The sequence below is a fragment of the Furipterus horrens genome, unplaced genomic scaffold, assembly GCF_987537825.1.
Source record: "Furipterus horrens unplaced genomic scaffold, mFurHor1.1.pri manual_scaffold_8, whole genome shotgun sequence".
NCBI lineage: Eukaryota > Metazoa > Chordata > Mammalia > Chiroptera > Furipteridae > Furipterus > Furipterus horrens.
The window spans coordinates 77,075,075-77,091,765 of record NW_028327178.1 but is presented as its reverse complement, the minus strand read 5'-3'; the positions used below and the strand labels follow the sequence as shown (position 1 = coordinate 77,091,765).

Sequence of the window (16,691 nt, the reverse complement as noted above, 5' to 3'; positions counted from 1 at the left end):
GGGGAGGGGTCCGAGAGGTAACAATGTTGCCTGCCCAGCACTCACCCCTTTTCTAGGCACCTCTCCACTTCTGCACTGGAGTGGTGCCACTCCAGCTGCTGTCCTGACCGTCGTTCCCAGAGTGGGTGTGTCTGCATATAATCTAGGATCATGGGGGCCCTTTAAACAAGTAGAGTCTGCTGAGACTGACAGTTTCTGCCTCCACTCCAACCCCCACTCATCTACATAGTCAGAAGCAATGAGATTTGTTTTTCTCTGGTGCTGGGACCATGGGCTGCGAGGTCCAGTGAGGAGCTGGGAATGCTCCCCAGGTGTCCCTCCTGACTTTTTAAAACGTGTTACTGTGCTTTCTGCCATCCTGCTGCTGCCACCACTGCTGCCGCTGCCACTGCTGCTGCTGCCGCTGCCACCACACCGCATCCACTCCGCCCTGGTTCTGCCCCTCCTATCTGTCTGAATGAGTATTTCTTCTTTATATCTTTGTTTTCTGGACTTCCATGCAGTTTGATTTTTGGAAATTTTTCTGGTTGTTTCTAGTTTTGAGGTAGTTGTATTCCTTCTTAGTTGTGAAGGGAGGGAGACACATCCTATCTGTATATGCCTCCACCTTGGCCGGAAGTCTTCTTCTTTATATCTTTGGATTAAAAAATTTGTATAAGGTGAAGGGCTGTGCTGTTGTTTTTTCCAGAAAAAGGTTTCCCTGGTGAGAGCCTAAATGGAGGAAGAGCTTACTTGGTAATTGTCTATAATGGTGGATGCATTGGTGGTTGTTTTTCCTACTATCCCCTTTCACTGCATGTACAACTCTATGAGATTCCTACCTTTATTCATAGCTTTTCACTCTAATTCCATTCTAAAATAACCTGACCTCTCTTTGACATCCCCAGCCAGGGGTTTAAAATCCAAGGCTCTATTATCAATTCTTATCACAGTTTTCCAAAACATCAACTCCCATGCTTACTTTTCATCATTTTTAGCACCAGCTCTGCATTAAAAAAATTATAAAATTTTGTTATGCGTTAGGTATAATTTTTAGATATTTGTAGCAGCAGGATTTTCACATTGGACTAACCCACCATTTTGCTAGAATGGGATATCTTTAGTAATTTTCTTTTAAAATAAACTCATTTACATAAAATGTGTGTTGATTTAAAGAAGAACTTTTAGTAATAAGAAAGGTGTTAAATGGTATGCAGATTGGGTTTCCTGATAAGCAGACTCTAAGAGTTGATGTTGTTATTAAGAAGTGCCCTTGTGTAACAGGGGCTATCTGGCCAGATCCCTGGGCAGAAGAGAGAAACCCCCAAGAGGGGTTCGGAAGTGCTGAAGGCAGCAGGATTGAAATTGTAATCCAACCTGTATGACTGATTTCCATACCCCTGGGGAAGTGTAAACAACTAATGCAGCTTGTGACACAGCTTGCACAGAGCATATGGAGGCTGAAAAGGTCACAACACATATGTATTGTGGAGGGGAACATGGCGACACCCTGCCCTGGGCAGATATGCTGCATCCCTGTGTCCAGCTAGAAACTCTCCTTCCTGCTTCTGGATCATGGTGGGAAGAGTAAGGACAGAGACACTGTGTGGACTGATGTGCATGATGGACATTTGCCTAGGTTGGCTGGCAAGCTGGATACTCCCACAGCACAGGGTTTGGGGGCGGAAGAATTAAATGGCAGGTGTGGAGTCTCGGGCACTTTTTGTGTTTCCTTGCTAGCCCAGCCAGGGGTTTCCAGAGGGGTTCATGGGACTGACAGATGTTGCTGCATTTATGGCTCTTACCTTGCTCTTGCTTGCTGCCTCAGGTGCAGGCTCAAGTGGAACACACGTCTTGCCAGTGGCAGCCCATTGGATGCTGTGGCTCCATGCTGCATGGCATGGGTCCTGGGCCACTCCCATTCTCATGCTCTGAGGGCAGCGCACAGATGGGTGGGTTGGAAATATTTGCCGGTCCCAAGGGCCCCAGCAGCCTTGGTTGCAGGGCCTTGCAGATGCCCCACAGATGGAGCCCCTTACACAGCTGGTTTCAGTGATCTTGCAGTATACCCCAGTGGCCCTGGGAGGAGGAGGAAGCTGCAGTGGGGCAATGGCAATGCTGACCCCACAAGTGTATACTCCAGGGAGGGAGAGCCTAGAGATAGAGACCCATTCATGTAACAGCCTTGGGCCCTAGGAGGACAGATAAGAATGGAGTGGGGTGTCTTGACACTGATTCTGGTCCTGGGAGTGTCTGGCTTCTTTCTGTGTTATGCAGAAAGAAATGGGCTGGAGCTGGGCAGTTTCCAGCTCCCCCAAAGTAGGCAACCTGTTAATAAAAACCTTTTTCCGTCCCCACCAATTATCGTGTTATGTTTGTGTATAGTGGCAGGGAACCAAATCCCACTTTGTTCTGTAAGACTTGGGAGACACACTTGAGGAAGAAGATGGATTGAGCAGAAGGAGAAGCTGTGATACAGGCCCAATTAAACTGTTTCCTGACCCCATAGGGTGCTCTGGAGATAAAATGTCTTTTCTAACTCAACCCAAGTTAGGCTGCAATGGTCAGGCCTTTATGTTCCTGAATTGATTAGTCATGGGAAGTGGGCTGTCCAGAGGGGTGCACAACCTTGGCTATGCAGTGTGCTCCACCTGAGACAGTCCCTGAAGGGACTGACTGCTGAAGGCTGTTTGCAAATGGCACTCCCAGCAATTGGGCAGTAAGTCCCTCATTGAAGAGAGGATCTGAATGACACTTCATAATATCCTCCACATATATTCCAAAAGTCAATAAAGTGAAAAACAAGTTATAAACTTAGCCTAGCTGGTCATAGACCCTGGAAACAAGAAAAAGGATGCCAAGACTGTTTTAAAGCGAGATGCCAAGACAGTCCCCTTCCAATCAAGGACATAGTAGTGACCTAATCTCCAAAATTAATGATGATGAAAACTAAGAAATGCCAGGAAGGACCTGTCAAGAAGGATATAGAAGATAGTGTTCCAATGGTCTGCAGGAATAGGCTCCATTGTTCCCAGTGAATATTTAATTATTGATTTGTCTTGCTAACAATTTAATAAAGATAATTACCCTATTGAAATTAATTCTGATTAAGAAAGAATTAGTCATTCACATCACAGTGATAAGATTTCCTGAGGAAAAATAAACATGTTATTTAAAAAAATGTAATGAATGTGAAAGCATTGTGTAAAACACTATTCGAATGTAATCTAAAAATGTAAGGCTTTATTATTTTTTAGCACCTATGTTGTAATATATTGTTGAGGCTAGTGAACTTAGAATAAGAATATCTGAATTTACATCCTAGTTCTACATAGAAAGAATTCAACTCAATTTAATTCAGCAAATACTTATTAACTATGTGATGGATACAATGCCAGGCACAGATCTTGCCTTGAGGTAGTGGGAGTAAGTGTGCTATTGGTTAAATTTGAGAATTTTTAGGTAAAGGTACAAGTTGTAGAGGGCTGAAAATGGATAAATATTTCCTCTGTTTTCAAGATATAGAGAAATATATTAATATTCCAGAAACAGCTTGATATTAATCTTTTTAATTTCTAGAACAGATTATCATACATGGTTTGTGAGACTTGAATTAAGGAGCTGTGCCCATTAAGAATTATTTAGGGTTTTGTAAGAACGTTAGGTTAAATCTTGTTTCTCATTTCTGAAGGACTGGTAAATCTGAGGAATAGCATTTACACATAACACCTATATCCCATCTTTTATGCTATCTGTGTACAAAATGTTGAATGAACATATAATTTAGCATGGTTTTAGCCAGCCTGACAAACATGTGTAAGCCATATTCTTGGTTCATTCCACAGCTTGTGAAGTTCAAACCTTCCCTCTAGGAAAGGTTACTTCTCCATGGCTTCCTTTACTTTCTTAACTCTTGATTCCATAGATACTTTTGCTGGGTTGTCCCATATCCATCCATAGTGCAACTCAACATCACTTTGAGTTGTTTCCCCCAAATATTCACTCTTACAAAGCATTTGTGAGGATTGTACATTTACCAAAGATTTTATAGAGCAGAATGAGAAGATAATTAATTCCAATAACAAAAAACCACTCGAATGGTTATCTTAGGCATCAATGAGTAAAAAATATTGGGCCCTGGCCCATAAGGCTCAGTTGGTTGGAGCATCATCCTGTAACCAAAGGGTTGCAGGTTCCATTTCAGTCAGGACACATACTTAGGTCGTGGGTTCAGTTCCAGTTTGGGCATGTACAGGGGGCAACCAATTGGTGCTTCTCTTTTGCATCAATGTTTCTCTCTCTTCCATCCTCTCTCTCTCTAAGAGCAATGAAAAAATGCCCTTGGGTGAGGATTAAATAAATAAATAAATAAAGTCCCTAAGTTTGGAGTCTTATTGGTTTCTCAAATTAGCACAGCCAATAACCATTTTTCTGGCTTTTCCCCCTCTACTTTCTCCATATTTCTTCTATTCTCTTCTATACTCACTCTTGCAAAAATAAAATGACAAAATTTCTTTTTCTGGCTCTGCAGTGCAATTTCTTTTCACTCCTAAATACTTGTAAACAGCTGACATCAGGCTTCTGAGTGGTTTTGGAGGTGGGGAATCAAAAAGGGGTGTTTGCCTACCTTCAGTCCACAAATGCATATTAAGCCATTTTCCCAAACAAGGGCAATGATCACTGTACAAGTCATCCTGGTAAATAATATTTTATTTCCCCTACTTCATTATATGTTTATTTGTATTTGGTTCATCAGTGGGTAAATATAATTCTAGAAATTTATGGTGGAGTACTGTAGGTTCTAGGCTCTAAAGTTGGACCTGCCTTGCTAATTTCTCTAACAAGAACTTAAGCAAAAGATTGGAAGTAATGCTTGCCACATTTTGAATGACACAAAACTAGAACAGCTGATGAATTGATTGATGTAATCAGTGGGTTAGAATAGTAGTATAAAATGAACACAATACAATTTAATAGACATGAATGTAAAATCTTATGCTTAGATTAAAAAATTTAGATGAACATGTAAGAATTGGAAGATACCTGGATGTTGTGATCAATTTTATATGTCCACTTGGCTAGGCAATAGCCCCCAGGTATTAAATAAAACACTAGTTGTTGCTGTGAGGGTATTTTATAGATGTTTGTATAGCCCATAAGCAGATAACTTTAAGCAAGGGAAATTAGCCTAGATAATCTGCGATGGCCTGATTTAATCAGTTGAAAAGCTTTAAGAATGGAACTGGGGTTTTCCTGATGAAGAAAAATTCTATCTGTAAACAGTGGTTTCAGCTCCTAAACTGAGAGATCCAACCTGCACTTTTTGACAGCCAGCTCCCACAATCATGTAAGCCAATACCTTGCAATAAACCCTTTAACACATATCTATTACTGGCTTTCTTTTTCTGGTTTAGCCCTGACTGATAGAGGTGAGCAAATATTTCAATTTGTTGTAAGTTCATAATATGTCATTACTATAAGTGATGCCAAGAACGACTAACAGAATCTTAGAAATAATACGCATGAGCCACAGCATTCAGTGAGGTAGGGTAACAGCTCCATTGTATGCTGCTTGGAGCAGTCAATAACAGGATCATTTTGCCCAACTCCAGTTGCCATAATTTAATACAAACAGAGACTACTATTTAAGATCATTGTTGGCAAGTGATTTTGGTTTAATCTCAATTAAGCACTTCATAAGAAAGATGAATTAACTAATGCTAGAAGGTGCTTTGTATGATATAGTGAGCTTAGTCACAAGTATTTAAGTAGGAGCTGGTTATCATCTGACAGAAATGCCTGATGAAAGATGATATTAGATTACATGACATCTAAAGTTGCCTTAATTAATTCTAAAATTCTGAAATTTTACTTTTAGTAACTATACTACTAAAAGTCCTTTATCCTTTTAGTTTATGCCATCTAATTTCTTTGTCTGGAAAACATGGTGTGTTGAATGTCTTCTGATTGCCTTCCTAGATCCACTCCACCCTGTTCTGTGCCCTGGTACACTAACCCACATGAGTTGTACCAGTAGACTCCCTTCCCCTTCAGCTTCTGGTTAGGTTGGGCTGAAAGGCACTAGCAGGAGGGATGGAGGATAGAAAGAGCATGAGGTAGGAGTATTTTATTCCCTGGCTTTCCATTCTGGGTTGCTGCAGGCAGTTTTTGTCCCTTGACGTAAGGTCATAGTTCTGTGAGAGAGCCCTTTCCACATTTATCTTTGCTTTCCTTCTTAGCATTCCAGTAGCCACTACTGTTCTATGACCCTTCAGGCCTAGGATGTTAATGCCATTACTATTCCAACCTGTTGAGTACTTCGTGGTTTCCCTATATATTGTCTGCACCTTTAGAAATAGTCCCTTTATTAAACTTTTCTTAAATGACTCAGTTTAAATGTGCCATTGATTTACTTTCAAAACCCTACCTGATACTTTGAGTAAAACATGTCAACATTTTTATGTCATATCTAAAGACCTCTTCAGTTGAGCAGTGATCCAGTTTTTTGAGGTAAATATGGAAAAGGGTACTCTTAAAATATTAAGATTTAAACATTTTAAAAATATTTGTTGAAGCAACTTCATAAAAAAAACAAGCAGTAATAACTTTACTATATTTACTTCTGTCAGAAAGACACATTTTCTAATATTTTTATCTTTACTTGAAGATTTGCTTATTTACTTTTAGAGAGAGGGGAAGAAAGGGAGAGAGGAGCAGAGAAACATCGATATGAGAGAGCAACTTTGGTCAGATGTGTCTCATACATGCCCCTACTGGGGATAAATCCGCAACCTAGGTATGTGCCCTAATCTAGAATTGAACTGTTGACCTTTCAGTTTATTGGATGATACTCCAACCAAGTGAGCCATGCTAGCCAGGGCAACACATATTCTAATTTACATAAAGCTTGATGAAAGGATATTATGACTTGTAAGACAGGGCTTCTCAAATGTCCTTAGAACATTTAGATATGCAACAATGAATGCATGTACACTCTTTAGATGTCTGAAGGACAGGAAGACATTTTTTAAGGTCTTAGGTTTGATAATTCAAATGTATATTTTGAAATATATTACATACATTATTAGCTCTTAGTTCTAAAATAAAAATGTTTTCAATTATTTACCATTTTTTATTTTTCCTGGACACCTTCAAGTAAATTTGGTGCTCAGGAAATTGCAGCATCTTTATTGTGTAAGTTCAATATTTTCCCCAAACTGTTTTGAGATACATGGGATTAAAATTTCTTGATATTGTCAGCTTACTTTTGAGAAAGGCATAATGGTGGCTAAGAGCTAGAAGACTTAGGCATTGGACCATCAAATCTCAGTTTCCCTACTAAATATAACTTTTATGATACTAAGCAAATTATTTCATTTTTCTATGCTGCAGGTTTCACATTTTATAAAGTGAATACAATAGTAACCTATCTTAAATTGGATAAAGCACTTAAAATAACATAGAAAATGCTCAATTACAGTTATCTTATTATTTACTATTATTAGACATAGTATAAACATTTGCATGTAAGAGAAAGAAATCTCATTTGAAGGATGATATTATTTACTCTTTTAAATAGTAGATGCTCTCTTAAACAACCACTACCTACCTTATTTACCAAATTAATCAACACTTTTCATTTCTTCTATCTGACTTATTAAAATCCACAGCATACTGAATGTTTACAGCTAGTGGCATTCTTTAGTATATGGGTGAACTTCTGTTCCTATCCCTTGCTTACAAAAAATCAAGAGTGCTTGTTTCTAAGCCTTTTTATACAAGCTGTACTTTTTTCATAATTACAGACTTAAAAAAATATGTAAACTGATTAAATATAAGTACAAAAAGAATATGTGTTTCTGGGGAAGGGGGGTGCTGGGCGGAGGGGAGCAAAGGGGAAAAAATTGGAACTATTGTAACAATATAATCAATAAAATATACTTAAAAAAAAGAATATGTGTTTCTGTGTAAAGTAATTGAAATACTGTGAAAAAACTTGACAAAGGAGAGCCACTAAAAATTATCCAATTTAATTGTAGGTAAAGAATCTACAAATGAGGAGGGGAAGAGTCTGCAAAGTGTTGGAAGGATTCTGCCCAGTTTGCTTCATAAATGTCCTTAGTTTTTTGTTTCATTAAAAACCTGAGATGGGGACTTCTGGCCAGGATGGAGACTTAGACAGACACACTGCATCACCCTCCACAACTAAGAAGGAATACAACTACCTCAAAACTAGAGACAACCAGGAGTTCTAGAAAATAAAGCTGCATGGATGTCCAACAAACAAAGTTATAAAGAAGAAATACTCATCCAGAGAGGTAGAAGGGGTGGAGCCAGAGCAGAGAGGATGCGGTATGGTGGCGGCAGTAGCAGGCTGGCGGAAAGCACAGTCACATGTTTTAAAAAGTAGGGAGGGACACCTGTGGAGTGCTCCCAGCTCCTGACCAGACCACATAGCTCATGGTTCCAGCACCAGAGAAAATAAGGCCTCATTGCTTCTGACTGTGCAAATCAGAGCGGGGTTGGAGTGGAGGAATAAACTGCCAGTCTCTCAGCAGAATCAGCTTGTTTAAAGAGTCTCCATGGTCCTAGAATGTCCTCAGACCCACCCACTCTGGGAACAACAGCCAGGGCAACAGCTAGGGAGGTACCAGTCCCATATGGAAGTGAGAGAAGTGCCTAGAAAAGGGGCAAGTGCTGAGCAAGTGGCATTGTTTCCTCTCAGACCCCTCCCCCACATACAGCACCACAACATGGTGAAATGGGTCGTCCTGTACTGATGAATACCTCAGGCTCCACTCCTTACAATGTAACAGGTGTGAGAGCTCTACCTAAGACACAGAGGCAAACAAACACAGGAGCCTCTCAAGATGAGGAGACAGAGAAGTATGGCCTAAAAGAAGGAACGGATCAATGTTCCAGTGGGACAACTAAGCGACCAGGAGATAGCCAACCTAACAGACCAGGAGATAGCCAACTTATCAAACATAGAGTTCAAAAACACTGGTTATAAAGATGGTCACAGGCTTGGCAGATATGCTTAAGTACAGCAAACGCATAAGGAAGGAAGTGAAGCCTGTGCTAAGTGAAATGAAGGAAAATCCACATGAAACCAATGGTGAAGAGGAGGAAACCAGGGTTCAAATCAATGATTTGGAACATAAGGAAGAAAAAAACAGTCAACCAGTACAGAATGAGCAAACGAGAATTGAAAAAAAATGAGGAGAGCCTTAGGAACCCTTGGGAGAACTTTAAATGTGCCAACACCCAAATCATATGGGTGCCAGAAGAAGAAGAGGAAGAGCAAGAAATTAAAAGCTTGCATGAAAAAATAATGAAGGAAAACTTCTCAAATATGCTGAAGGAAATAGACATACAAGTCCAGGAAGCACAGAGAGTCCCAAACAAGCTAGACCCAAAGAAGACTACACCAAGACACATCATAATGAAAATGCCAAAGGTTCAAAATAAAGAGAGAATCTTAAAAGCAGCAGAAGAAAAGCAGAGAGTTACCTATAAAGGGGTGCCTATCGGACTCTCAGCTGATTTCTCAAAAGATACTTTGCGGGCAAGAAGGGACTGACAAGAAATATTCAAGGTGATTAAAAGCAAGGACCTATAACCAAGATTATTCTATCCAGCAAAGCTAAAATTTAGAATGAAGGGCAGATAAAGTGTTTCCCAAACAAAGTAAAGCTAAAGGAGTTCATCATTACCAATCCATTATTATATGAAATGTTAAAGGGACTTATTTAAGAAAGAGAAGATTAAAATTATGAACATTAAAATGACAACAAATTCACAACTATCAACAACTAAATCTAAAAAATAAAAACAAAACCCAACAAAGCAAACCAGAATAGGAAGAGAATCATAGGTATAGGGATCATTTGGAGGGATATCAGCTGGTAGGGGGAAGTGGGAGAAATGGGGAAATGGTGCAGGGATTACTAAACATAATTGGTTGGTATGAAATAGATGGGGGGAAGTTAAGAATAATATAGGAAAGGTTGAAGTCAAATAACTTGTATGCACATTCCACGGACATGAACTAAGGGTGCGGGGGTGGTATTGCTGGAGGGAAGGGGGGTACTGGGCAGAGAGAAGTAAAGGGAAAAAAATTCGGACTACTGAAACAACATGATCAATAAAATATACTTAAAAGAAATCTGAGATGGGAAATCATTAGCTGATGCAGTTTGAGTGTAGTTTATACTAGAAATGGCAATCAGTAGAACCATGCTAAATAAAGGCTGGCCATATTTCTATGTAAAAAAAAAAAAGGTCAAATGAAATGTGTATGATTTAGATTTAAAATAAATTAAAGATATGTATATATATATTTTAATATTTCCATTAAAAACTAATCTTAATTTTTTTTTGGTCAAAAAGTTTTCCTCTTTTAAATAAGATGTTCATAAAATAAAATCCATACATATCTGTTAGAAAAGAGAAAGCTTTCATGCTTCAGACTTAAACCAAATGTTGAAATTGACTCAAATTTTGAACTCCTATACACAGAATTTATGCAGACATTGTTTATATTGTCTACACCATTCTTTTTTCCTCCTCTCAGGGGAGAGTGCAAATGCAGTCCCCCACTACCACAAATTATGGGGATATTGCAAGGGTCAGCACATCAAGAGTGCAATGGATAAGCCTCAACCTGGGAAAACCACCTTCATGATCATGGTATCTCCCCTGATAGGTACATATGTCTACACCATTCTTGCATTCAGAGAAATTTATCCATTAATCAGGTATGTCTTAACTAGGGTGAGTTTCAGATAGACTAGGACAAATAAAGGCTATTATATTAATTTCAGTTTTCTTCAAAGTATCAGGGTTTCTATTAGAAGGATAGCTGATAAATGTTTTATCCACATGGTTTTGGAGAAATTTCCTCATGAGTACTAATTATCAACCCTGCTTATTATCATCAGTACAAATTCTGAATCTAAAACAAGAGACAGAAACTGTCAAATTTAACACGTGTGTATATAAATATTACTAAATCTAAGATTTAAAAAAGTAGCTTTAAAATTCTAGATTACACAAAGTTATTTTAAGTTTACATATAAAAGGGAATTCAACTTACAATAATTTTGATTTGTTTTCGAGAGACCTTTATTTTGAACTCCTCTTATTCTTAGTTTGCGATGGTTCTTCTTTTCTTTTAGGAGATTTTCTATATTATTGATTACTTTGACTAATTCTCTTTGTTCCAAAATATGTGATAAAAGTTGTTTGGTTTCATTAGCTGATATCTACAAAGAAAAATATTTGCTCATTTTGTTGTGTAACTTTCAAAACAATAAAATAGGAAAGTGAAAAATGCATCCATTCATGGGAAAACATACTAGTTTAATGCAATCACTCTAATTCCTGCATTTTTGAAACAAAAATTACTTATTTCACTTTAAGAATTTATATTTTATGAATAAAAACCTTTAAACCCATTGCTCTGTCATCTGAAATGCAGAGTCGAGCATTAAAACCTAAGTGTTATAAATAACATAGTAAGAGAATTTAAGCAATTTTACTCTTCAGTTGGTGAGTTGTCATGGTAATAACAATTGTATGAGCTTTAAAAAAAGATGAAGATGTTGGTACTGCCTTACACACTATAACAAATTTATAATGAATAGAAAGTAAGAAAATCCTGTGACTCACTAGAATAAAAATGTGAGAAAAAAATTTTCCAAAGTCCTTTCCAGAAGTTGTATAATTAATCCATTTTAATTAGGGAGAAGAGTTTGAAAGATTTGAGTAATAGAAAATAATGAAGATTTCTAAGAGAGAAAATTAAACAGTTTTACAGTGATACATATTCATAATTTACATATATACTTTTCAGGGAAAATTATACTGGAAGATTTTTAAAAATTCTTAAGTCAAGTACTAAGTCCAAAGAGTCAAGATAATTACTTGTTTTTTAATTTTTTTTTCAGTATCACAATTTAAACTCCCTATTTCCAAGGTCAGTTTCTGGACTGCTTAACACCTTCCCGTGTGGTAGCAAAGACATCAGAGCAGTGGCCCAGGGGCTAGAACATGTAGGGACATGGAGCTCTGTAAGGCCTTTTTTTTAAAAGACAGCTTTATTGAGATAAAATTCCCATACTATAATTATAAATGCATGATCGTACACATAAAGTGAATTTTACATTTAAAGTGTAAAATCCAATGGTTTTTGGAATATTCTCAGATATGTGCAACCATCACCACAGCCAATTTTAGAAAATTTTTATCATCTCAAGAAGAAACCATGGATCCTTTAGGTACTACCCTCCCAATTCTCCCACTCCCCCTACTCCCAGTCCCAAGCAACCACTAATCTATGTTCTATCTCATAGATTCCCTTATTCTGGAATTTTTATAGTATGTGGGTTTTGGTAACTGACTTATTTTTCACTTAGCATTACATTTTCAAGATTGATCCATTTTGTAGCATGCATCAGCACTTCATTCCTTTTTATGGCCAAGTAACATTTCCTATATGGATAAACTACATTTTGTTTATCCATTCATTTGCTGATGGACATTTGGGTATTTCCACATTTTGGCCATTATGAAGAATGCTGCTACAGACATTCGCGTACAAGTTTCTATGTGGATATGTAAGCTCTTTGAGTGTGATTTGTCTTACTGTGGTGTGGCCAGACTTAGTAAATAAAAATACAAGATGCCCAGTTAAATTTGAATTGCACATTAGTGATACATTTTTTAAAAGTGTAAGTATGTGCCAAATATTAATGCTAAAAAGTAAATATACCTTATATAATGGCTCAAAATCAATAGGCAGGTGTTTAAATTAGTGGCAACTCTGCTCCATGCTGTCATTCAGGGACCCAGGCAGATAGAGGCGGTGCCAGCCTCAGCATGTGAGTTCTAAGGTTTCCCTGATCATTGACATCTAGCAGGCAGAAAGGGAAAGAGAATGGAAGATCATGTGCAGAAGGGTTTTTCCTTACCTCTCCTCCCCTTCCTTTAATAGGCCAGACCTGAAAATGGCATACAGTGCTTTCAGCCACTTTCCATTGGATGAAACTGTCATGTAGCTCTATCCAAGTGCTCAGGGAGCTGGGAATATACTACCTGGGTATCACGAAGAAGAGATCATGGATGATGATGAGTGCCCAACATTCTCTGGTGAATGGGATTATCATGTTATTGCCATTAAAAGAAAAAAAATCAATTCAAAAATAGCCAATAGCTAAGTTAAGGAGGCAGTACAAACTTCTTAAATGCTTCTGATTGTCTAGTGTTTCTATCTGCTCCTTCTACAGTGGCCATTGTTTACTGATTTTATTTCCTTTCTCACTCAGTGGGAGTGGGCAGAACACAGCTAGCTGGAGCAAGTATGACAGAGCCCCAGCAGACAGAGAGCCCTTCTCTAACTCTCAAAAGCATCCAAACATTATATGATTCAATGACAATTATTTATTGACTGTGTATCTCAGGCCCTGTTCTAAGAACTAGGGAGATGGCCAAGAATAAAAAATGTCTTTGCCCTTATGAAGTTGATGTTCTGGTTTGAAATACAATAGCCAACTGATAACCAGTTATTTTAAAAGGAGAGTAAGGGAATGAAATTGATAACAGTTGGTGTTATTTGGTTTAGAATGGTGAGGAGCAAGTTCTTTTATTACATTTGAGTATACCCTTATGTGAGGAAGGAGGGAGTTAGTAATAGAAGTACCTCAGGAAAAAGTTCTGGCAGAGGAAACATCAATTGCAAAGGCTCTGAAGCAGGAGCACACAGGTAAGCAAGTAAGATAGTAGAGCTGGAGCAGAATGATTGGTGGTGGTATATAGGACAAGGGCCTCACGGTCTGGGCAGTTCTTACTGAATGCTCTTTTGCTAATGTTAAAACGTAGCACAGTATTTTGTAAATAGAGCTGTAAACAGGAACTGTTTGACAGGAACCCAGGAACACTGATAAGTGTAGCCAACTGCAAGGAGGAAATCAATGTATGATTAACCAAATAGTGTATATAAACAATGTCTAAGCCTCCATTTGGGGATGACAGCTTTGGATGTGAACCCTGTGTCTTCTTTACTTGCTGATGACAACCATGTCTTGTTCTTAAAGAGAACATCCCAAGAAGTGAACTTTATTTTGGCAACAATGGGTGGAGAGTGGGAAATGAGGTAAAGAGGCAGCTCTGAGGAGTGTGAATCATGTTTTTTTGTGAAGGAGAGATCCTTGGAAGGTTCTGACTGGAAAAGTGATATTGGCTGATTTTAATTTCAAACGCATCACCCTGGCTACTATGTGAGGATATGTGTTGAAGAAAGAGTGGGGGGAAAGGAGGTTATTAAAATAAACCAGGTGAGAGATGATGGAGGCAGTGGAGAAAAAAGATAGTAGGGATTAAATGGTGATAGTGGTTAGTTTCTGGATATATTTCAGAGGTACTATTGGCAGGAATTTTTATCAAAGAACTTATGTATTTTAGTTTTTAAACAGCAAGCCCAATGAGAGTATGTTTTTAAAATACAGGTTTAAAATACATGTTTTGCAAGTATATTTATATTTATAGACTAGCCACAGCTCTTAATTGAAGTGACATGGTGCTTCGATAATCTCTTTAACCAAGTCTTCCGCCTTCTTCACTGTCCTCTGTCCTTAAGATTCAGGCTGGATGAGTTTTTCTCAAGCACCCTTATGAACATTTCACTGCCCAACTCAGCAGCCCTCAGTCCTCAGTGACAACAGGATAAAATCAAGCTCCTTCGCACAGAATATAAGATTCTTCACAGACTGTCCTAAAAATGTCATAGTAACCCTATTTCTTACTACTACCACACCTACACAAATATAATAATAGCTAAACTCTCCCCTGTTCTCTAAACTCAATAGGTCTTTCCTACTTATTGTCAGAACATGGTGGTCCAGTTGCCGCAACTGGTGGGAGGGAGTGCAGCTTCTACCGCGGCTTCTACTGTGGCTGTGCAAGCCCCACGCATAGTGGTTAGCCTGGTCCCAAAGGCTCCTCTCTCCAGCCCAGTTCCTTTGGGGGCATCTGTGCTGCCTACACTTTCCATTCTTTCATTGTCAAAACATGGACTTGTGGCATATGCAAATGAACCATATGCAAATTAACCTAGTCCTAGCTTCTCCCATAAGAAATAAAAATGGACTTTGCTCATTCCCAGAAGAAATGTGGAGTCAACACCTGCAGGTGCAGAGACATAGGACTGCTATGGGCTCTTGAGTGAGCTCTGGGTCTTCTTTCCCTTTTCTTTTTCCCCATCCTCCTTCCCCTTGCTCCCATGGGCCCTTGAGTTAGTCAGGGAGATTCTTATTTCCCCCAACTCTCTTCCCCCTCTTTCCTCAATAAACTTGGTGTAAAGTCCTAGGCTGTTCTCCAGGTGGTTGGTTTCTGGTAGCAAAGGCAACCTGACACTTATTTTCTTGTTCTTGCTTTATAATTTTCATTGCCTTGTCTTTCCTATTATCCCAAATAACCATTCTGCTCCTAGGCCCAACTCAAGTTCCTCTCTCTAAGGCTCTTTCATATATGCCCTTCACAGTTAGCAGTAGCTCACTGCTCTACAATCTTTAAAGCTGAGGTCATCCTATATTATATATTTCATGTTTTATCTACTCAGTTATACTTTATAAATATTTCAGTATAGTTCTGATTTTGAGTAGAGTGTCTTGAGTAGAGGGGAACCTAACGAATGTGTGGATTTCATTTTTGGGAAATTTCTTGTTTTCTTAAAGTACAGGAAAGGTAAGAACAGCCTCACACACACACACACACACACACAAAAACAAAAAAAACAAAAAAACAAAACCAACTAAATAAACTGTGGGCTTGGAGGAAAATAAGTTTGAATTTATCTCACTATACATTTAATCTGTGGCTATGTCATGCTTCTAGTGCCAGGAGACAAGGAGAGATTTCCAGAGTTGGATCCAATCCTATGGTACTTTGCTTGAAGACAGAAACACACACACACACACACACACACACACACACGATACTGAGAAGCAGAACCCATTTTAAATAGCTTCTTGTTTAAAAGTGTAAGTCAGCCCTGACTGGTATGGCTCAGTGGACTGAGCGCTGGACTGCGAATCAGGTCACTGGTTAGATGCCTGGTCAGGGCACATGCCTGGGTTGCAGGCCAGGTTCCCCCATTGGGGGCGTGCGAGAGACAATCAATCACTGTGTTTCTCATATATTGATGTTTCTCTCCCTCTTTTTCTCCCTCCTTTCCCCTCTCTCTGAAATAAAATAAAAGCTTTAAAAAACGATCTTCCTCTTAAAAAACATTTTAAGAAAAAAAGGGAAAGTCTTCTAAGGCTAGAGGTTTGACTTAAGAATTTTTACATTATTTTGTTTGGATAGTAATTTCTTTTACTCTTTAAACTGAACTATTTTACTTTCTAAACATAAGAAACTTTGATAACTTGTTAACATATATACCGATAACTTACTCAAAATCATCCATCCTAATTGCTTATACCCCCAATAAGTGTTAAGATTTTTAAAATTTTATTTACATTCTCTTAATAGTATTTTCTGTTCACCAATAATTAGCTCTATGTAATTGTGGGCAAGTTAGTTAACCTCTCTGTGAATCAGTTTAAAGAAAGTGTAAAATGGAGGTAAAAATATTGCCTGTCTCATTGGGTTGTTGTGAAGAAAAAATAAGTTAACGCTTGTGAGAAGCCTTGTACATAGTAGGCACTCAG

General features: G+C 38.4%; 1 pseudogene; it reads right to left on the bottom strand.

Annotated features, from left to right (window-relative positions):
* Positions 1 to 10,554: 10,554 nt before the first annotated feature.
* On the bottom strand, positions 10,555 to 10,695 carry LOC150003190 (U1 spliceosomal RNA; annotated as a pseudogene).
* Positions 10,696 to 16,691: the final 5,996 nt, after the last annotated feature.